This window comes from Antechinus flavipes, chromosome 4 (genome assembly GCF_016432865.1).
Source record: "Antechinus flavipes isolate AdamAnt ecotype Samford, QLD, Australia chromosome 4, AdamAnt_v2, whole genome shotgun sequence".
NCBI classification, from domain to species: Eukaryota; Metazoa; Chordata; class Mammalia; order Dasyuromorphia; family Dasyuridae; genus Antechinus; species Antechinus flavipes.
Genome location: NC_067401.1, coordinates 50660297 through 50676084, shown reverse-complemented (window position 1 = coordinate 50676084; position 15788 = coordinate 50660297). Strand labels below are relative to the sequence as shown.

The window sequence follows — 15788 nt, the reverse complement described above, 5'->3', positions numbered from 1 at the left end:
GTGAAAACATTTCGGCCTTAGATGCTACCAATGTTCACTGAACAATGTGAGCCTTGGGGAAAAGGAAGTCTCTGTTCTAATATATAGGGCCAACTTTTGAATATTCAAGACTCATTATTTATAGGTGGTCAGATAAAAATCCGTTACTTCAACTAAAGGTTCTCATTTTACAAAAAGCTGAGTTCTAAAAGCTCATTTATAAATTGGTCTTGGGGAATTCTGATAGCCTTTCTCTCCCCAGAAATGTTAACTCTAGGCCCTGAGGCTAGTCTACAAGCTGAAATCCTCTACATTTGGAAAAGAAAATACTAAGCATATTATTTTTCAATAGTAATAATTAAAACAGAAAAACAAATAAGCTGAATGAGAAATCATTTGTGAAGTCAATTAAAAGATGAGGCAGAAGAGAACTACTCAGAGCTACGGAAGGACAATTATTATTTCCAAGGGTTTTAGAAGATGACAGAACTGATTGTATTGATTTTCACCTCAACAGTTATAGTGTTCCTTTACTTTTCCTTTTTAAAATATTTTATTTTTCCCCACTTACATATAAAGACCGTTTTTAACATTAAAAAAAAATTTGGATTCTAAATTTTCTCTCTCTTCCTTATCTGCTCCCTCTCAGGGATAATCAATTTGATATAAGTTATACATGTTATGCAAAACATTTTACCCATTCCTTTTCTTTGATAACATTTTATTAAAATATTTTGTTTAAAAACAGAAGGGGAAAGGGCAACAGATTTTTTTTCTTCCATTATCTGGGTTAAGAAATTTCAAAATTCAATAGGACATAGGTACAAATGAACAAATTCCAATTTAGACAATCTGTGAACTGTAAACAATGAAAAGGAAAAAGGGTGAAGAGGACATGTTTACAACTACGATTCCCTCCAAAGGTGAAGAGATACTGGGCCAGACAATTGCCTCTGTTGGTCAACAGGTGACACTATTGATTGGCTGGCTCTCTTCCCGTTATTGCTCAAACCTTAGCACAGCAGCATCCTCTCCCCACTTCCTTGAAGAAGAGAGCCTTGTTATGTGCTTAGTAGACTAATTACTTCTCACTTATGTCTTTAATAATATTATTCCAGCCGTCATTTCTTCTCCCACCTCCAATTTCTCTCCCGTTACAGATTCATTCTCATCTACCTAAATATTCTCAAATATCCTCAATCCTAAAAAGGACAAGCAAGAGAGTCTGAAGAAAATTTTACTGACAATCTTTATGATAAAAGTCCTCTTCCTAGTTTTGACTTCTCTGAGCTACAGATCTGCATATCCAACATTTCACTTACACCTCAAACTCAACAAGTTTAATAACCTAACTCATCTTTCCCCTAAACCTGCTCCTTTTTCAGATTTAACTATTTTTATCTATGAAATCGTCACCTATTGAGTTTCCAAGTTTAAATCTTTGAAATTGATCTTGGCTGTTCCTTCTCTCCCGTACAATTAATTATCAAATCCTATTGCATCTTGGTATCTCTTGCACTTCTCTCTTCTGTTCCCAATACCACCACTTAAGTTTAGACCCATATATTACATTTATTGGATTCTGCATTAGTTTCCTTATATGTGCTCTTATCTCCAATAAATTTCTCATGCCACTAACAGACTAATTTTCCCTATGCACAGATGTAATCACTTTTTTCAAAATCTGATTCAAAAATAACCCCCACTTCCCCCAAAAAATAATCTTCCCTAATAACACTAGAACTGAATTGTGCCTTTGGTCTCTATTAAGAGACGGGCTCTGACTCCTGGTTCAGCTGCATCACTTAACATTGAATCACTTTCACTTGTAAATCAAAGTACTATACTACTAGTGATCTTTCACATTCCCCTCACATACCCTATATAACATTCTAATATTCTATCCCACTAGAAATTAGAATGAGACAAATGTATGAAATATCAAAGTAAAGTGAAATCCTTCCCATTGTATATTTTTGGCCAACATCTTTGCATACATCCTCCCTAAAAGAATTACTCAAGGGCACTTAAAATCAGATTAAGAATACTAATCTTCCTGATCAGATTTATCTCCTACCAATCTGAGTAGCATTCCACTTCCTTTTCCATTTATGAACATTCTTAATATTTTTATGCTATTTCTTATGCAAAAGTTAGGGTTGTATATTACACAGCTTATATTTACCATGTTGTCTCTTCATTCCCCTCTGGTTTATATTACAGTTTTACAAATGACCATATTTTTTATTGTAATTAATTGTTCCCTAATTATTTCCTGTGTGTTATCACAAATAGCTAAATTTTAAATCCCTAAAAGACAAGAATTACTTTTGTATCCAGCTTATTGATGTGTATATTCATATTTAACAATAAACTTTTAAAGAATCCTTTTTACCAGCTTAGAAGAAGCAAAAAGAGAAACCATCAGCACTATAAAGTTATTTTCTAAAAATCCATTAGTATCAAAAAGACATATACTTTGAGGAATAAAGCTGAAAGGAAAAAAAGCAACATTTTTTTGTCCGGATGTCTCATTTTCTGATTATGAATAGTTTCTGCTTCTCATGATGTATTTTTGTCATCTTTTTAGATTTCTGAAAACTGAAGGCCTGCCTGGATTGAACTAAATTTCTCTACCTTTTCACTTCTTAGTTTATTGCTTATATTGCTGTATTTCTAAATATGTAACATTTCATACACTGTAGATAAAGGTAAGAGGTAGTATGTGTTATAAGATACATGTGGCAGAATCCTAGACTTGATCCTGGAAACATCCGTCTTTATTTTTTACATTTCAACACACCATCTTCGACCTAGATTTCTAAGTAGGGTATAAGTTTTATAATCCAGTCAAATTCTGTACTCAATAAAATCATCAATTATATGAGATAACATGGCAAAGTAGAAAGGAAAAGAAGTTTGCAGGCCTCTTTTCTTCTAGCTTTTGTTCCCATCTTTCTTGGAGCCAACCTACCTTATTACTTATTACATTACTATCTTAGAGTCTAATCAAACTGGTACTAGTACGAGACAGACAGCCATACACACACATGCATGTACACACAGCTTTTTTGTACAGCTGCCCTGGCTTGGAATCTTTCCTCATCTATAAACCTCAGACTTCCTAGTTTCCTTCAATGCAGTTAAATGTCATGGGACACAAACTGTCTTCTATGTGTTTCTAAACTGAACACAAGGATGATTTCACTTTTATGTTTCAATCATCAATACCCAGCAACATAATCCAGCACTTAATACATGAGGACTGACTCATCACTTAGTAGCAATATGACACCAGGCAAATCACTTAATTTATGACTCTTTTCTTCATCTGCCTGCCTGCCTCAGAGGTGAGGTATATACTAATTTCTTTGGTCCTCAGTTTTCTCATCTGTAAAAGAGTAATAACATATGCTCTGTTTATCTCACATCCTTGTTGTCAGGACAAAATAGATGAAACAAATGTTATAGTGTTCTCTATACTGTAAAATGCTGTAAAAAATGAATGGTACCAGCCTGTCTTTTAGTAAAGGTCACTATCCTCTTAATCCTGAGATGTCTTATTAGTTGGATAAGAAACATTCATGTAAGAAGTCTTTATTTACTATGTACGTGAAGTATTATGTGTATATGTGTATGTGTGTATTAAGTAGATCAAAAATCACCAAAAAGAAGTTCACGAGCAAAGATGGCACTGTTTACTTCTTTTTATGCAAATGAATGAGGAATTATATCTTTTTTTTCTATTTAGGTACAATGTGTTGTTCTGGAGCAACTAGATGGTGTAGTGAAAAGACCACTGGCCCTGGAGTTAGGAGGACCTGAAGTCAAATATGATCTCAGACACTTCACAGTTCCTAGTTGTGTGACTTGAGCAAGTCACTTTTTCCCAACTGAAACACACACACACACACCACACACACAGAGAATAATAATACAACCTGTTTTGTGTAGAAAGGAATTCTAATGATCTAATATATTTATGTCTCCCAAGTCACTCATCCTCTTGTGTAATTCTAGAAAACATTTTAGAGAACAAAGGAAATGAACATATATTATCTTATTCATCAACCTAAAAAAAAAGTAATTAATTCCACATTTCCAATACTCTCCACTTCCCTCCAGAATCCAATGGGAGGAAAAGGGTTGGCAGGTAGGGAAGGTTTTTTCCTCCTATTTTTTCCTAGTTTTATTTTTTGGGTCTTAGGAGTCCTAGTTATACACATTGAAAGTTTACAAATGTTGAATGGAGTTGAAAATTTCGAATATCACTCTATTTCTGACTCCTGTTACCGATTAATCAACAAGAATTAAGTGGTGTATTTTTTTAATACCATGTAAAAAGAGTGAGTAATAAAACCAGACTTTGCTGGCACAAATCATTATTTTGGGCAAGTGGTAATGTACAAAGTTAGTTTTAGAAAGCATGCTTTGGCAGGATGCAGTGGCAGAAGCCTGTAATTCTTACTACTGGGGAAGCTGAGGATTGTGGATCACCAAAATTCAAGAGTTCTAAGCTGAAGAATTTAAAAAGCCTGATTCTGTGGATCCTGTGACAGAAGGCCACCATGTGGCCATGGAGGGCTTAAATCAGCCCAGGTCAAAAAGACAAAAGATTCCATGCTGATGGCCAGTCAAATCAAACCCAGAAGGAGCCATTCTATTTCCAGCCAGGGTAATGGTGAGAGGCCAAGTCTCAGTCTCAATCTCAGTCTCAATCTCTCTCTCTCTCTCTCTCTCACACACACACACACACACACACACACACACACAGAGAGAGAAATTAAGGCATTCTTTGATAAAGAGGTACCAAATTTATATGGTTTCTTATATAAATAGTATAATTTCTCATTTTAAAATGCTAACAATAGGACACCTAGATTTTGCCAATATTAATAAAAATCAGTATGTACTTTCTTTATTGGAACTGTACCTAGAAATTTAGACAAACTCATTTAATATTCTTGGAAACTTAAAAAAAAAAGCCTGTTGAATTCACTTTCCCTCTGGATGTTTTCCAGGGAACATAGATAAATACAGACAGCAATATCACAGAAACACAACTGACTGAAATAAAGCCACCCTACTCTAAAAAAGCACAGTGGGGTGCTTACACTTCACCTCCACAAAGAATATTTCTTTTCTTCTAAGATTGCTTATAAAATGTGTGGAGTAAATTAATTTTCCCAGAGCAATGTCATTCTCCAAACTGAAAAATCTTCTTCAGAAAAATAATAAATTAAAATCATTCATATGTATCTACTGACTTTTACCAAATAAGCTTCACCTAAAAGCCTTCCTTAGAATAGAAGTAGGCTAAAGTTTTATTTATTTTGACTAACTTGCAGGAATAAATACACACTCCTACCAGATAAATGATTGTTAACTTCAGGAGGTGCATGATTTCACTGGCATGAGTATTTCCTACTTTCCTCTTCCCAGGCATAACCCTCTGCACTTTAGAAATCATCTTCATAAAATTCTGTGGCCAAATATTTCACCTTGGGGAGGAGCTGGGATGGCTGTCTTTTGGTAATAAACACCTCACCAAAGGCACGAGAGTCCTCAGAGGGCAAATACACAAATGAGTCACCATACCATACCTGTAGAAGCCTTTCCAGCCCAAACCACCTTCATATCAGCCAGATTCATAACCTTCCACATAAACCAATGAATATTTGTATAACAAACCTGTACCGCTCCTAAATGACACAGCAAGTCAAACTTTTCAGGGTTGCATCACAGCCCAGAGCTAACTTTACAAGGACAAGAGCGAAGAAGGAGCTACTATGAGCTGGATGGAACTTAATGAAGTAGAAAAGGAAATAAGGTAAAATAGAGACTGCTAAATTTTGCTTCTTAATAATTACAATTGCTAGGAGGTTCCGCTTTTAGATTAAAAATAAGACAGAATGTACTATGATGAAAATATCGGTCTTCAGCCCTATCCTTCTCCCTAGGCCCCCTCAAGGCCTGCAAAAGGTACTTAAAAGATCAGCAGTTTATAAAAGAAAAAAGAAAGAAAGAAAGGGAAAAAAGACCTACCCCATCCTTACACATTTTGGATATCCTTGGGAGTATTTCAAGCTTTCAAAGGCCAAGTGACTTAGAATGTCCACATAAAGCTCTAAATGAACTTTTTAAAGTGAACTATCACATTAAGGCACATCCAAAACACTTCTAGGAGCTCACAGGGAAACTGTGTGCTAAAGGCAGATAATATTTTCTGAATGAAGATGTTTACTAACTTGATCTAGTAAGAAAGGAAATTTTAAATAGAAGTCAGGGATGGGGATGGGGTCTATTTCCTCATTTGTAAATTTTGAATTTGGACTGAGTTTATCCTTAAGTATATTCAAGATTTGAGACTCAATTCCATTATTATTCTGATTAAAATTATTTATACACCCACACACACACATATATATTGGCTAAAAGAAATGAATATTGCTACTAACAAGAAGCTTGTGTTTAAAATTATGTACACTTAAAAATTAGCAAAGCACCTTATATTGGCATTCTCACTTAAGCCTCACAAATCCTATCATGGCTGTTATTACTACTACTACTACTATTACTATTATTACTACTACCACAAGTATTATTATCTTAATCAAGATAATTTAATAAAATAATTTAATTAAAAGTAACTTACTTAACCAATTTACTCACCACCTAAGTAATGAATAGAAAGATTTTGAACCCATCTCTTCCTAATTCCAAGTCCAGCACCTTATCTACTATGCCATTTAGAGTTTATCCTCACATGTCAAGACATTTTAAATCTTTCTCCAGGTATTTTTGAGGTCGAGATAAGCTGATTATAGCAAAAGTGTAACTAACTAGATTTTGAAACCTTATTAACCTATCTGAAGGCATGTAAAGTTACATTTACCTTAACCTAAGCTCCCAGGTTGTCCCACCCTCATGACTTAATATTAGCTATACTAAAACCTATCTAAAAATACAGAATTTAAAGCCCTGTCCATTATTACTAAATTGCAGCAATCAACTGGAGTTTGACCTCAATCACTATTACCCCAAAACTATGCTATTAAAATGGTATTATTCCTCAAGCACAAACAATCCTGAACAAAAAGCCACACAGTGTAGCTTATGGAAAATGGTAATTAAGAAAGGGTGGTGGAATAAAGTTCAGAACTATGTCCCAAAGAAAGGAAAATAGGAACTTTAAAAAGTTTCATTTTCATTAATAGGGTTAACTGACTTTTAGCTAAATTACACAGCAATAAGAATTCCCCTAGCTGTTAAACTCAACTAGCACGGCAAATACCTCACCTCACTAGAATGGGCAGTAACTACAATGTGCAAAAAGCTACAATTTCTATTAAGGAAAAGGGTTCTATAGCAAGTTCAAGACGTAGGTCTGACTCAAATCCCAATACAGTCAAGTCCTCATTAAGTGGGCCCATCCTTTTTATGTGGGCAGGTATTTAGAAATTATAATCATGTGGTACTTAGAAATTATAGTCGTATAAAAGCTGGGTGGCACAGTGGGCAGGGAGTCCTAGTGGACCCCGGGCAAGTGGCCTCAGTTTCCTCACCAGTAAAACGTGAAGGAAATGGCCAACCTCTGCAGTATCTTTGCCAAAAAATGCCCCCAACGGAGCCACTAGGTCTAGGATGACCCCGGCTCCAGGCCAGCAGAAACATGCGGTGCAAACTACAAAACTGCAGCCCACGCACCGATCGGGGCGCGCCGACCAGCGGACTTTACAATGCTGCCCAGTTTAGAGTGATCCCTTGGTCACTCATTCCCAGGATGCCCAGGGAGTCACGTTCCCTTGATGTGCAAAGATGACCAGCGCCAAGAGGCCGCCCGTCCAAATATACCTCAGGTCGTTTACTGGCCGAGTGACCACTTCGACCCTAAGGGTCTCGGTTTCCCCCGCCGTAAAGCGAACCGTCGGATTCTTTCATCTTTAAAGCCCCGAGCTCACGAGGCGGAATGGCACAAAAAGCCCTTCGTAGACATCGCGTTGCACTACACGATAGGTTTCCCCCATCAGCTCGCCTCGGCACCGAACTCGAGCTGAGATTCACTTACAAACGTCGGAGCAGAGAGTGCCTGGAACCCGGCCCGGGCGCCACGTGGGGCAGGCCCGCGCGGGGTTAGCCCCGATCCCGGCCGGAGGAGCACCATCCCGCTTTTATGAAGGATGCTAGCACACATTCCGGGGGGTGAGGGAAAAGGGAAGGTGGGGTGCAGCCCGGGAGGGGGCGTTACTTCTCCACGGGTCCCCCGCCACTCTACAGGTGCCCGTTTAGCCTGCATCCCCCTAACACCCTTTGTGAGCGGTAGCGGGAGGGGGGGGGAAGCTGCGTGCATTTCCCCACACACCATTTCCTATATCTCCCTCCTTCGGGGAGCGGGCACTCGGCTCCCCGCTCTCAGAACCCCCCAGTCCGCTCCAGGCTGCGGGGAGGGGCAAAAGAGACGCCGAACGGAGTCGAGGGGCACGCGCGCGCGCGCGGACCGAAGGACCGCTTCCGAGGTGGCCGTTACCCAACTAACCGTTATGTGCGCGGATCTGGAGGGAGCGTGGGCGCGGGTGGGCGGGGAGGGCTCGCGCTCTGTTGGGCTCAGCTCCAGGCTCGGGTCACGTCACGTCACGTCACGTCGCTCGTTCCCTCCCCCGGCGGCAGCAGCCCCGAGGCCCCGGCGCCCTCTCCCCTCCGCAGCGCCCGTTCTACTCTGCCAGCGGAGCTTCTCACTACGGCCTTATAATGTGCCCGGGGCGGGAGCATGCGCACAGGGGGCGGAGCTTCCCGGCCGCTCCGCCTTCTCTGCACCCCCCACCTCCGCACCCCCTCCCTACCCCCACCCCCGCCCAGAGCAGCTCACACGTCCACACGCACACTCACACGAGTCTCCCCACGGCCCCGCCACGTGATCCCCGCTTACTGCTCTCTACCACTTCCACGCGCGTGGACTCCTTCGCTGAGTAAAGACAGGAGACGGAAGAGCAAGTCCCAGCGCCCAACTCACCTCAACCTCCAGACGCCTCCTCCCGCTCCGAACTTGAAGTCGCTTTAATGTCCACACCAGCGGGCCACGGGAGTTTCCCTACAAGGAATCACCGGTAAGCCCCAGCTCCGCACCAAAGGGAAGTTTGCATTGGTGATGTTCAGAAAAGAAGCGTGGCGGGGGAAGCCCTGAGGAGGGGGACTCTGCGTGGGCCCCCGGATAAAGCGCTTCCGAGGTGCCGGACTTCGTGCTCGGACCCCTAAGGAGCAGCCCCTGCGCCGGAGGAGCTCGCGCCTTAACGGGGAAAACCTCTACGTGCCCTTAGGTGCATGCAAGACCTGATCCCAGTCCGATTCTTCCCGACCCCACCCGCGGTCCCGCTGCAAAGACACTGCAGTGGCTCGTCGTCAACTTCTGCCCGTTTTACAGACCAGGAAACTGAGGCGCACGGGGTACATACAGTTAGTGAGTGTCCGAGGTTAGAGTCGAAGGAAAGACATTCGGGAGGAGAAAACACGAGCATTTGGGAGTGCCGCAGAATAGGGCACTTGGTCTGAGTCTGGGAGGATGCCGAGGAAAAGGGACGGAGCCAGGGGGTGGGGGGCAAATCCTGGAGAGGGGAGGCGCAGGGAATGGCTTCTGGGAGCCCGGGACCGCGGCGTGGCTGGGGGGGAGCTTCCGACGGGGGAGGGCTCCTGCTCCCAAAGAGAGCATTTCATGCTCTGGGCTTGGAAGTAACGGCCGTCCCTGGAGCTTTTTGAATGGGGAGGAGTGACACGTGGTCAGACTGGGGCTTGGCACCTATATTTGGGGACAGACCAATTGGAAGCTTATTTCAGTAGTCTAGAAGGGAAGCTGGTATTTGAGTGTGAATAAAGAGAGGGGGATCCGGGTAAGAGGGATGTTGTAAAGGTAAAAACGGCAGGATTTGGCACCTGAAGGGGTAAAAGGGATGAGTGAGAAGGAAGAAGAAAGGATGACACTGGGGTTGGAAACCTGGCTGCCCTGGAAAGTAGGGGGGAAACTAATGAGCTCTGCTCTGGACATGTTGCATTGGAGATTGCTACAAGGCATCCAGTTTGAAACGTCTCAAAAGCTCTTGGTGGAGGGAGAGAAAGAGGGAGAGAGAGGAAGGCTAAAAAGGAAATGTTCATTCTGGGCCCCATCTCAGAATAATGTTTTTTAAATGCACAAAATAAAGTACATAGGATTACAAAGGAAATCAAGTATGTTAAATAGTTGTATTAAAAAAAAAAATAACAGATTTAGAGAGTACCAAACGGCTTGAAAGGGAACTCACAGCCAAGAGTCATGACATAAATGGAGAATCAATCAGCAGGAGCATCACATCTCCACAGACATGTCTCTATGTGGAAGTTTGAAACCAATGACTATTATATCGCCAGCATTGGATGCTCCAGGCCAGCAGGACTTCACCAAGAATGAATGAGTTACAATGAGATGAACCAAATCAGTTCCACTTGTTCAATAATGAAGAGAACCAGCTACACCCAGAGAAAGAACTCTGGGAAATGAGTGTGAATCACTACACAGCACTTCTAATCCCTCTGTTTTTGTCCGCTTGCATTTTTTATTTCCTTCTCAGGTTAATTTTACCTTATTTCTATTTTGTGCAGCAAAATAACTATGGATATATGTATACGTATATTGTATTTAACATATACTTTAACATATTTAACATGTTTTGGTCTACCTGCCTTTTGGGGGAAGGAGGGGAAAAGTTGGAATAGAAGGTTTTGCAAGGGTCAATGCTGAAAAATTACCCGTGCATATATCTTGTAAATAAAAAGCTATAATAATAATAAAAGAATGAATGAGTTTCCCCAGTTGATAAATGGCCAAAGGATATGAACAGAGAATTTTCAGATGGTGAAATTAAAGCCATCTATAGTCATGAAAAAATGCTCTAAATCACTATTGATTAGAGAAATGAACATTAAGAAAACCCTGAAGTACCACTTTATAATTCTTAGACTGGCTAAGACAACAGCAAAAGATGATAAATGTTGAAGGAAGATGTGAGGAAAACTGAAACACTAAGTTGTTGGTGTAGTTATGAAATGATCCAATGGTCCTGGAGAGCAATTTGGAACTGCCCATAGAGTTATAAAATTGTGCATATCCTTTGATCCAACAGTGCTATTATTGGATCTGCATCTCAAGGAAATCATAAAAAAGGGGCCCACATGTACAAAAAATGTTTGTGGTAGCCAAGAATTAGAAAATGAGTGGGTGTCCATCAGTTAGGGAATGGCTGAGCAAGTTATGGTATATAAAAGTAATGGAATAGTATTCTATAAAAAGTGATGAACAGGCTGATTTTAGAAAGGCTTGGAAAGATTTACCAAACTAATGCTGAGTAAAACAAGCAGAACCAGGAAGGTATTGTACACAGTAATAGCAGGATTGTGCAATGATCAATTATGAAAGACTTGGCTCTTCTCAGTGCTTCAGTGATCCAAGGCAATCCCAATAAACTTTGGATAGAAAATTCTATGCATCCAGAAAGAGAACTATGAAGATTGAATGTAAATGAACACATGCTAGTTACTTTTTTTCCTACTTTTTTTTTTTTTCCTCTCGTGGTTTCCCCCCTTTTGTCCTGATTTTTCTCTCCTAGCATGATTCATAAAGAAATATGTATTTAAAGTCATCTAGGTGGTTGCAGTGGATAGAGCACCAGCCCTGAAGTCAGGAGGACTTGAGTTCATATCTGGCCTCAGACACTTAACACTTCCTAACTATGATCCTGGGCAAGTTACTTAACCCCATTGCCTCAGAAAAAGGAAAAAAACAGAAATATGTATTTAAAATTTAATGTATATATAACAGAGAAAAAATAAAACAATTTTTTAAAAAGTTGATTTCTACCCTTAGGTACAACCTCTTTTCCAAAGGCTTTTTAACATTCAGAGGACCCCTGAGGTTTGTTTTTAAGAGCGGAAAGCCAGTGACCATTTTATTACCTGCTAGCTATAATTAACATAATTATTGATTACCCAGAAAAGTGAATGAGTTAATGAATAAATGAATAAAAAAGCACTACCACATGCCAAGCTAAGTGCTGGGGATACAAATAGTCACCTATTCTCTAGGAGTTCCCACTCTAATTGGAGGAGAAACATAGGAGAAAAAAGGCCTGGGGATTCTGAAAGTTCCAAAGTAGGTTGGATGATAAGGTCCTTAGGTTACATAAATCAGATGATATGTACAAGGGCCCTTCAGAAGTTAGAGAAAGGAAGGAGTGGTGGTCCTTTATCTCATCAGAGTTAACTCCCAGCCCAGCCCAAGCAGACTGATCTAAGAGAGGATCAAAAGAGAAGGAGCCCTGATGGCTGCTCCCATGGATTGTGGGACTTCTGGAGGAGATGGGGAAAAAAGGGGCTGGCCCTTGGCTAGGTTGAGACCTCCCTTGATCTCTTATAGGCTGATTGTGGCTGGAGGAATAGGGGCCAGACCTGAGAAAGCTGGTCTCCTCGACCTGCAAAAAAAAAAAAAAACAGTCTTTAAAACCATTAATAAGTTGTACCCCACCAAGCCCACATACATGAGAAACCTTTCTAGGAGATTGCTGTGGAAGTGAGCACCTTCCCAGATTAGCTTCACCCTGGCCCTGCCAGCTTCATGCCCTATCTTTAGCTGGCAGCACTGTGATCTGAGGGCAGGGGATTTCATCTGATAGAAGCCTTGGACTCGATCACTTTCATCATCAAATTATCTCCAGTTGCCTCTGTAGGATGCCTGCCATAATAGAGGACCTGGCACAGTGCCTCTTGGCAGGGTGAAGACTGGGTTCTTGAAGATGGACATGATAATAACCTTTACTCCCAGAAATGCTACCAGAGTCAAGTCCGTGTAGATGAACCATGAGGATCTTTTGGGAGAAAAAATAACCTGGTAATCAAAATGTACTGTTTGACCAAATTCCTCTCCCTCCCCTCTCCTCCTGCTGCAGACTAAATAACAAAAGCTGACTCCACTGCCACTGTCCACCTTGGGCTGACTTTACAGAGCTCTGCTGCACCAGAGCCCACAGATACAGCACCAAACCCACAGCTAGAGTATTTCCAGCCTAACTTGTCCTATGGGGACTGTTTGTATCCTAGAGTCCATTCAGATGCTGCAGAACACTGCTGTCCAGCAAGCAGCATCCTTTCAGTTTGTGTGACCTGCCACAGGGTCTGACCAATGGGTGAGATCCTCCCTGAGCTCTCAAGCACCATGGGGTACCTGTTTGCCCAGTTGTAAAAGATTGGCTGGAAAACAGTCCCAAGCTTCCCCCTCTCCCAGTCTGGGGATGCTGGGTACCTGGTACCCCGCTGAGGGTATCAAAAGTTTCTCCTGGTCCACAACTCTAGGTCATTGTGCAAAGGCTAGCAAGAAGGGAATACCACTCACTGGCTGATTCTTGTATGGATTTGGTCAGATTCTATATCTGTTTTTTCTATTCATGAATCTTGAGTTTTAGATTCAAGTACATGGACTTTAGTCCCCTTTTTAGGGTCAGAAAAACAGAAAACTGGGGCAATTGGATGGAACAGTGGAGAATACTACAGTACTTAAAGTAAGACAGACCTGAGTTCAAATCTACTCTTAGACACTAGTTGTATGTATGAACCAAATGGGAAATCACTTGACTCTCCAGGCACAGTTTCTTCATCTTGAGAATGTATATATGGGTACAATAATAACACCCACTATTTATGGGATTCAAATAAAATATTTATAATGTCTTTGCAAACTGAAAAGGATTATGTGAATGCTAGCTATTACTACTAGCTTTATTGGGTCTTTATATGAATTGTGTTAAATAAACTAATGGTTTAAAATCTAAACAAAAAAGAAATAGAATAATTGGATATAATGTGCTAAATAATAGTAATTTTTTGGTTTCTACATTTCCTCAAAATCAAGAGCTCTAGGTATAGAAACATCCTTCATTTCTGAAAATTGAACTCCTCTGTAACTTAGTTTTATGTTTTTATATTTTGATAATAGCTTTTTTATTTTCAAAATACATGCAAAGATAGTTTTCAACATTCATCCTTGCAAAACCTTGTGTTCCAAATTTTTCTCCCTCTCTCCTCATCTCCCTCCTTCCCTGGACAACAAATAATTCAATATAGGTTAAACATGTGCAATTCTTCTTAGCTTATTTCCACATTTATCAGGCTACCCAAGAAAAATCAGTTCAAAAGGGGGGAGGGGGGAAGCAAGCAAACAACAGCAAAATAAGGTGAAAATACTATGTTATGCAAAACAAATGCAGACAAGATTAGAAGGGAAACAATAAACTGGGAAAACATTTTTACAGTCAAAGGTTCTGATAAAGGCCTCATTTCCAAAATATATAGAAAATTGACTCTAATTTATAAGACATCAAGCCATTCTCCAATTGATAAATGGTCAAAGGATATGAACAGACAATTCTCAGATGAAGAAATTAAAACTATTTATAGACATATCAAACTATGCTCCAAATCATTATTAATCAGACAAAGGCAAATTAAGACAACTCTGAGATACCACTACACACTTGTCAGATTGGCTAGAATGACAGGGAAAGATAATGCGGAATGTTGGAGGGGATGTGGGAAATCTACATTTTTGGTGGAATTGTGAACACATCCAGCCATTCTGGAGAGCAATTTGGAACTATGCTCAAAAAGTTATCAAACTGTGCATACCCTTTGATCCAGCAATGTTTCTACTGGGCTTATACCGCAAAGAGATACTAAAGAAGGGAAAGGGACCTGTATGTGCCAAAATGTTTGTGGCAGCCCTGTTTGTGGTGGCTAGAAGCTGGAAAATGAATGGATGCCCATCAACTGGATAATGGTTGAGTAAATTGTGGTATATGAACATTATGGAATATTATTGTTCTGTAAGGAATGACCAGCAGGATGAATACAGAGAGGACTGGTGAGACTTACATGAACTGATGCTAAGTGAAATGAGCAGAACCAGGAGATCATTATACACCTCAATAACAATACTGTTTGAGGATGTATTCTGATGGAAATGGATCTCTTTGATAAAGAGATCTAACTCAGTTTCAATTGATCAAGGATGGACAGAAGCAGCTACACCCAAAGAAAGAACACTGGGAAATGAATGTACTGTTTGCATTTTTGTTTTTCTTCCTGGGTTATTTATACCTTCTGAATCCAATTCTCCCTGTGCAACAAGAGAACTGTTCGGTTCTGCACACATATATTGTATCTAGGATATACTGTAACCTATTTAACATGTATAAGACTGCTTGCCATCTGGGGGAGGGGGTGGAGGGAGGGAGGGGATAAATCGTAACAGAAGTGAGTGCAAGGGATAATGCTGTAAAAAATTACCCTAACATGGGTTCTGTCAATAAAAAGTTATTTAAAAAATAAAAGAAATAGAAAATAATATGTTATGATTCACATTCAATCCCCATGATCCTCTTTCTATGCATATGGCTCTGTCCATCACAAGTCTATTGGAATTGACCTGAATCACCCCATTGTTTAAAAAAGCCATGTCCGTCAGAATTGATCATCATCTGATCTTCTTCTTGTTGTGTACAATGTTCCCTTAGTTCTACTCCCTTCACTTAGCATCAGCTCATGTAAGTCTCTCCAGGCCTTTCTGAAATCATCCTGCTGATCATTTCTTATAGAACAAAAATATTCTGTTATTGTAACTTAATTTTAACAAGTTGCCTAGAACACAAACAGATTTCAGAGATCATCCTAAGATCATATGGCCAATTTGTCACAAGAGGCAGTTGGATGCTGTTTGTGTGACCCCAGAGGCAGGCTGT

At 40.4% G+C, this 15788-nt stretch overlaps 1 protein-coding gene across 1 annotated transcript in view; it reads right to left on the bottom strand.

Moving 5' to 3' along the window:
• The window catches only part of SLC16A1 (solute carrier family 16 member 1), a 44147-nt gene extending 28891 nt beyond the window's left edge, over window positions 1-15256 (bottom strand). Inside the window, exon 1 of the mRNA XM_051993006.1 lies at window positions 8516-15256. The gene's annotated coding sequence lies outside the window, so the exon portion shown is untranslated. The remainder of the gene's footprint in view (window positions 1-8515) is intronic.
• Between the last annotated feature and the right edge of the window lie 532 nt (window positions 15257-15788).